Below are 7,114 nucleotides of genomic sequence, written 5' to 3'. Positions count from 1 at the left end.
ATGAGTAGGAGAGGATGACTGGGGCTCTTCAAAAGCCAGACCTCAGAGCTGAGACAGGATTTAATCCCGATATTCCTCTGGTTATCCAGAAAAGGATCAAGACATGTGAGGGAGCTCAGAAAGCCAGAGTGCTCAAAAAAGCAGCATGTACAGAAGGAAGAAGAGAAAATACAGCTGGATACTTCCTAATGCTCTTCTTTGGACTGACCTGGTGCAGTGAGTCACAGAAAACTTGCTCTAAACATGGGTGGCAGAACTGAAAATGCTCACTGGTAAGTGTGGAGAAATGGCTACATGACAGAGGTCACGTAGACATTCGCTTGTTAGCCGACCAGGAGCTGGGAAAGTACCGAACACAGCTAGTTTGAGTTTTGCACCTGCAAGATAGCGTGTCCTTAGGCCTAGCTGGGTATGATAACAAGTGGACAGAGAGACGTGGGAAATAGAGAATGTAGGCCCAAAAGAATGAGGAAGAGTTGATGGTATAGTTTAACCAATAGATCGCTTGGCTTACAGAATATTCATAAGCTTATTATGTGCTGTATAAGTGTTTGATGCTCTCTTCAATAAACGGAACTTGCTTATCACTCATATTGAGTGCCCGAGTCTCCCCTCACTGACAAATGGCTCATCCCCGACAAAGGCCTCATTCTGCAACAAATGGCTGCCCGAACAGGGACCTAAAGGAAGTTTGAACTTGAGAGCCATTCTGCAACAGCTTGGAGCGTGGGAAGAGCTTCAGACGGAGCTCCGACCTGATCAGCCACCAGATGATCCACACCGGGGAATGGCCCTACAAAGTGTGGGGAATGTGGGAAGGGCTTCAGCTGCATCTCTGCCCTCGTCACCCACCAACGCATCCACACTGGGGAGAGGCCTTATGAGTGTCCCCAGTGTCCGAAGAGGTTTCAGACCAGCTCTGATCTCCTCCTGCACCAGCAGATTCACACAGAGCAGAGGCCCTCCTGCTGTCCTGACTGTGGGAAGGGCTTCAAGCGCAACTTGACCCTCATCAGGCACCGGCGCATCCACATCGGGGAGAGGTCCTACGAGTGTCCCCAGTGTGGGAAGAGCTTCTCACAGCGCTCGTTCTTTACCTGACACCAAAAGAGTCATCGGTAAGGGAAGCCCTGTGAGTGCCCCAGCTGCAGGAGGAGTTTCATGCACTGCTCCAGCTTCATCCCCCATGGGAGGACCCATGTTGGTCAGAGCTCTGGCGATCCACATTCCCTGTGATCCATGTTGGGAAGACACTGGGCTGGTTATTCTTTTGTTTTGGCCCTAATTTTTGGATTCATCTTCATCCCTTTAAAACAGAGAAAATTGGGGTAAAAATCAATAAATTCATCAAGGGCATCTAAAACCTCACTTTTTACTTGTGTTTCAGGGGAATCTGGGATTCAGGGAGATAACTGGGAGAATTTGGGGGTTTTAGGGTTATTTGGTGTACTTGTTTCCCTTTCTTGGCACTGAAAGAGACAAGAGGATTCAATCTGTCATCTTAATGCCACTGAAAACTACTCAATCCCACTCCAAAATTCCTCGATTCCACAGCTCTTTGGTGTGTAATGGGGTTGGAAGGGGACTGAGCAAAGTGAGCTTCAAATCAGGAGTGTTGAGATGGGGATTAGGCAGGGCAGGATGGGTGGGATGGAGTTTAGGAGGTGGAAAATGGGGGAAACATGGCTTGGGAAGGTGGCCATGATGTCCAGGAGGGGTGGGATGTGTTGAGGTTGGGAATGGGGAGGTGGGTTGGGGTCTGGAATGAGACAGCCAAAGTTTGGGGATGATGAAGGGAGGGGGAGCCCATTACTGAGTGAATTTTTTAATAATCTACATTCCTGAAGAGATTTTGAGGTATCTCACATTTCTGAGGCAGTTTTGGGGCTCTCTCCAGCTCTTGGGGGCATTCCTGAGAGCAGCTCCATGGAGCCCCATTGCCAGGGGTGGTTGCCTTGGGCATGATCTCAGAGCTGTATCCAGAGTCTGTTGCCTTGGTGCTGGAGAGCAGAGAAATGATGAACAGCCCCAGACATCTCCAGTGTGTGTTTGGGGGCAGGGAGAGTTCTGCATAGGTGGGGTGGTCACTGCCCCACCCCAGCCACTGCAGCCTCTGGCCCAGCCCCAAAGTGGCTGCCAAGCCCCTGGCACCCTGAAAACCCCACCTGAGAGAGGGACCAGAGCAGGTCAGGCTGTGACACAGGTGTGACACTGAAACGTCCCACGGCTCCAGAGCTCACAGCAGCTGAGATCCAAGACTGACTGTGGATCTCTCTCTCCATCTCTCTCTTCTCCTGACTTCCTCTTCTCAAAATCTGCATAACTTGAAGTTGGACAGGTTAGAGTTTGCGAAGTCAGTGCTTTGTCAAGTGATTTACTGTAATTCAATGCTGTTTAAGATTTCCCAAGTACTTCATTCTCTTAAGTTTGTAACTAAAAGTTTGTTCTCCACCCTCCTGAGAAGTTTTTTGTTTTCTCCCCTTGGCCATCTGTCCTGCAGGCTGTGCCCCTGTGCGTGCTGCTCCTCTGCCCTGGCCGGCTGCACTCGCCCATCTCGCTGTGCCCCAGCATTTCTCACCCAGCATCTCTGTGCCCTCCCTGGGCTCCCTGCACCCAGCGCTGCCGGCTCCTGGCACACAGAGCCAGGGCAGGAGCCCACCCTGCCAAGGGGCTCTGGGCAGGGCGGGGGCTGCGATGGCTTCTGAGCTCAGCAGCTGCTCCTGGCATGGTTCCATGGAGACTGAGCACAGCAACGCTGCTGAGCATTGTCCCTGCTGAGGGTCACACACTGCCGGGGCACATTCCCTGCCTGCAGGATTGCTGAGCATTGTCCCTGCTGAGGGTCACACACTGCCGGGGCACATTCCCTGAGTGCAGGATTCGTGCCTGACCCAACCACTGCACTGATGGCTCCAGCACTGCTTTCCAACAAAAACAGGGGAAGGCAAACTGTGCAGCTCATGGTATTTTAGAGTGTCTAAAACTCGCTAAGTCATTGATCTTAGAGGTGAGATGCATTTAGAACTCATGGCATGGAGAAGTAATGCAAGATGGAAAAGGGGAGCATAGAAATAAACTGAGGAAAATATTTCAGATGATTTCTTTCCATTTTCATTTCACTTCTGGAAAGCTGCTTCAGTTTTCCAGGAATCTTCTCCACAGTCCTGTCTGCTCTTCTCAAAAACCTTACCTGGAGAATGAGGTCAAGCTCCTGTCACAAGATGTGACAGGGATGAGAGGGAGGGAGACCCCCCAGGCATTTCCTGGGGTGAGAATGATGGAGACCCCCTGGGGAATGGTCTGGGGTGAGCGGGACAGGGACACCCCCTGGGGAATGGCCTGGGGTGACAGAGACAGGGACCCTCCCAAGCTCCTCCCAAGCATCCCCCCAAGGCGAGAGGCACAGAGACCCCTTGAGTATCCCATGAGCACTGGACAAAATAAACTTGGCTGAAATCAAACCTAACGCTGCATAAATCACTTTTAAGAATATTTGGTCTTGCCACAAGGAACTTGTGATGAAAGCGCAAACAAATCCCAAAGATGAATAAACTAACAATCCAAGCAATTCTGTGGCTATTCCAAGTTTCATTGGTTCCTGCACAACTCCAGCTCAGCTGCTGGCAGGTTCTGATTAAAGAAAAGTGGAAATTTAGCCCAATACAGATTATTAAAAGGAAGGGAAAGCTCTGTGCAGCTGTCACAAAGGTGACAGGGATGAAGAGAAAAATTATTCTCACATTTGGCAAAGAACCGAAGCCTGGGAATTCAGAAGTTACATGGGAATTTTGCTACTTCAGCTGGGCTTCTTGTGGGACTTTCAGCATTCTTGTGTTCCTCATTGTGGGGAGAATGAACCTTGTCAGTCTTGCTGGTAACATTTGCTCCCTTTCCTCCAGTGATTTTACAAACTTTTCAAGGAAGGACAATAAAATATTTTCTTTTTCACTGGCCACCCACAACAGCCATTTTCTTCATCTGTTCTCCCGTAAGTTGCTCAGAGGAAGCTGCATCCAAGTTTCCAAGTGTTCCTCCAGAGAGAACCACAACCTCCTCCTTGGATGGAACCATGCTGTTGTCAAAGGCACTTGAAGTCAGATAACAGTGCCCTGAACTCACTGTGCCAAAATAATTTTGCAATCTGGTTAAGAAAATCGTAAGAGAGATTCCTATGCCCCAATTAAGGTGCTAACGAGACCAAACCCAAAGTGGATTTTATTGAATAGTAAATGTGAGGTAGACAGAGAGAGGAAAAGAAAAAGGGGGAGAGCAAGGGAGTGACAGGGACAGAGACCTCCCCTGAAGCAGGCCAAGTGTGACATCCCCTGTGTGTGTGGCCTTCCCAGGGTGGGGGTTTTACACCTGAGCCAGTTTGGGTAAGGGGGGTGGTGTTCACCCCCTGAGCAGGGATTACCCCACTGTTTCAGGTTGCCATGCAAGATGTAACCAAATGCATGTTTTCAATCCCGATCTTCATCAACTGCTATAAACAGGCGAGACAGTGTTCTTTATCTCTTCCATGACTCAGCCCTGATAACGCCCTCCAGGGGATATATCTCCTGTGAATGAGCCATTGAGTGTCACTGCAGGACTGATAAAATTCCATGCTCCCATTGTGGGATGCTCCGCCCAGGGGGAGGATCCAAGCATTCCTACCTGGATATAAGCTGAGCCTTGCTACACCAGGAGCAGCTTGCCTACTGGATTCCCAGAGGACAAGACCTCCATAACCACCACTGGACCTCTAGAGGAAGACCAGACCCTTCTACAGGATCACTGCATTGACAGAATCACGTTCTTCACTCCAACAGGACTGCACCACCATTTATTGGGACTGCTGCCACCACCCTGACCAAAAGGGTGTCAGGTTATATCCTGACTCTGTCAGTTTAAGGTAGTGTTTCTGTATTATGGCCTTGACCTTCATTTTCCTCTTAAAATGTAGTTCTGGTTTAGACCCTCCCCCAGGTTTGCGTTCAAACCAGTATAAAACTCAGTGTGCTCATCCCTTGTTTTTCTCCCAAAACAGGATTTCCCATTCCCAAACCTTGATCAGATGCAAGAGGATGCTGCGAGGAAAAGGAACATGCCCTGGGACACCCGGGCAGGTGAGGAGGAAGTCAGTGCCCCTTTCCCCCTCTCTCCTGCTCCATCTCCCAGCCCAACATGGCCCCTGGCTGCAGGACAGCCCTGCTGTCAACCCCATCCTGCCAGGGATGCTCTGAGGGAATCTCCTTCCCCTTCCCTGTGGCACGGAGCAAAATTCCATCCTCTCCTTGTCCTTCCTTCCCCAGGGAAGGAGCTGAGGATGGAGACCAGGGAAGAAAAACCTCCATGGAAGAACCTCGTGGAAGAGGCTCTTTTGAGTGACTCCACTGTGCAGAATTCCACTGGGGAGGAAAATCCCCAGAGATCTTGCAGGAGCAGGGGCTGCAAACCCAGCCCAGGGTGCTCTGAGGAGGAAAGACCCACCCAGAGCCATGAAGGTGGACAGAGCTTCAGCCAGAGCTCAGAGCTGGTGGTCCATGAGCAGCTTCATCATGGGGAGAAGCCCCAGAAGTGCTTGGAGTGTGGGAAGAGCTTCAGGCAGAGCAGAACCCTGATCAGCCACCAGATGATCCACGCTGGGGAATGGGCCTATGAGTGTGGGGAATGTGGGAAGGGCTTCAGCTGCAGATCTGCCCTCATCAGGCACCAATGCATCCACACTGGGGAGAGGCCCTACGAGTGTCCCCAGTGTGGGAAGAGGTTTCACCCAGAGCTCTCACTTGACCAAACACCAATGGAGGCACCGGTAAGGGAAGCCCTGCAAATGTTCTGACTGCAGGAAGAGCTTTATGCACTGCTCCAACTCCATGCCCCACAGAAGGATCCATGTTGGTCAGATCCCTGGTGACCCACATTCCCTGTGATCCATGTGGGGAGGACACCTGGCCGGTTATCTTCTTGGTTTGGCCCTAATTTTCTTCTGATTTGTCTTTATTGCTTAAAAACACCTGCAATAGGATTAAAGGAAAGTTATTTATTAAAGATGTTTCAAGTCCCACCTTATAACATGTATTTCAGATGGAATTTATGGTTTAAAGACATATTCTGGGGGATTAGTGGGTTGTTGGAGGATTTCAGGAAGTGTTCTCCATCTCTTTGTACTCCAAGTCTTAATGGATTGATCTGTCACCTCCAAATGTCTCAATCCCACTGAAAACAACTCAATCTTACCTCAAAAGGGCTCAATCCCACCTCAATTTGGCTTGTTCCCACCTTATAAAAAACTTAGTCCAATGCCAAATTTACTCAGTTCCACAGCCTCCAGGGTGAGATGGGATTGGAAGGAGATTGGGAGAAGTGGGATCCAAATTTGAGGCTTGGGGATTGGGGATTGTCTGGGGCTGGGTGGGTGGGATGTATTTTGATAGTAAATAAAACTTTGAGAATATTGATTTCTGTCCCATTCATTTTCTGTCAGTTCCAGTTTGTTTTTCAGAGTGCCACCTTCGCATCTGATTGTGTTTGTGTCCTCCTTTTTCTCCTGCCTTTCTTTCCCTGTGCTGTTTCTCTCTCAGTGTTTCCCATTACCAGGGCAGCTCCCACCAAAGATCCTGCCCTGATTTAATTCCCCATCCATGAGCTACAACAAACGTCGGTGAAGTTATGAAGGCTGGCAGTGAAATGTCACTGTAGGATCTTGCTCCACTTGGCTTTTGGCTCCTTCTTAAAACCTTTGCCTCCCAGCACAGGAACATCTTTTCCTGCCTGGGAACTGGAATTCCAGCCCCTGGCAGTGTGTGCCATGCATGCCAGAGAGGCATTCCCGAGGCTCCCAGGGTGCTGCTCCTGCCGTGCCTCCCAAGGAGCTGGGACAAGGTCCAGCAGCTCTGATGGTTCTGCAGTTCCACAAGGGCCCCTGGGTCCATGAGTTTCTCTACTGCCAACATCAGTTCCTTGGTTCCCATGATGCCCTGCTGTGTCACCATGGATATTTGGTGCCATGAAGTTCTTCAGTGTCACAATGGCCTCTCTCACTCCATGAGCTTCCACAGTGTTGCAATGGCCTCCTTGGAGGGCAGTGTCACAATGGACCATTGGCTCCATGCAGCCCTGCTGGGTCACCATG

At 50.2% G+C, this 7,114-nt stretch overlaps 2 pseudogenes; both read left to right on the top strand.

Annotated features, from left to right (window-relative positions):
• Nucleotides 1-243: 243 nt before the first annotated feature.
• LOC132085216 (zinc finger protein 3-like) lies at nt 244-1,101 on the top strand (annotated as a pseudogene).
• Nucleotides 1,102-5,056: 3,955 nt separating this feature from the next.
• Nucleotides 5,057-7,114, top strand: part of LOC132085215 (zinc finger protein 271-like) — a 519,877-nt pseudogene continuing 517,819 nt past the window's right edge.

This window comes from Ammospiza nelsoni, chromosome 29 (assembly GCF_027579445.1).
Source record: "Ammospiza nelsoni isolate bAmmNel1 chromosome 29, bAmmNel1.pri, whole genome shotgun sequence".
In the NCBI taxonomy this organism is placed as follows: domain Eukaryota; kingdom Metazoa; phylum Chordata; class Aves; order Passeriformes; family Passerellidae; genus Ammospiza; species Ammospiza nelsoni.
The sequence above is the reverse complement of the archived record's forward strand: the minus strand, read 5'-3'. Positions and strand labels throughout refer to the sequence as shown.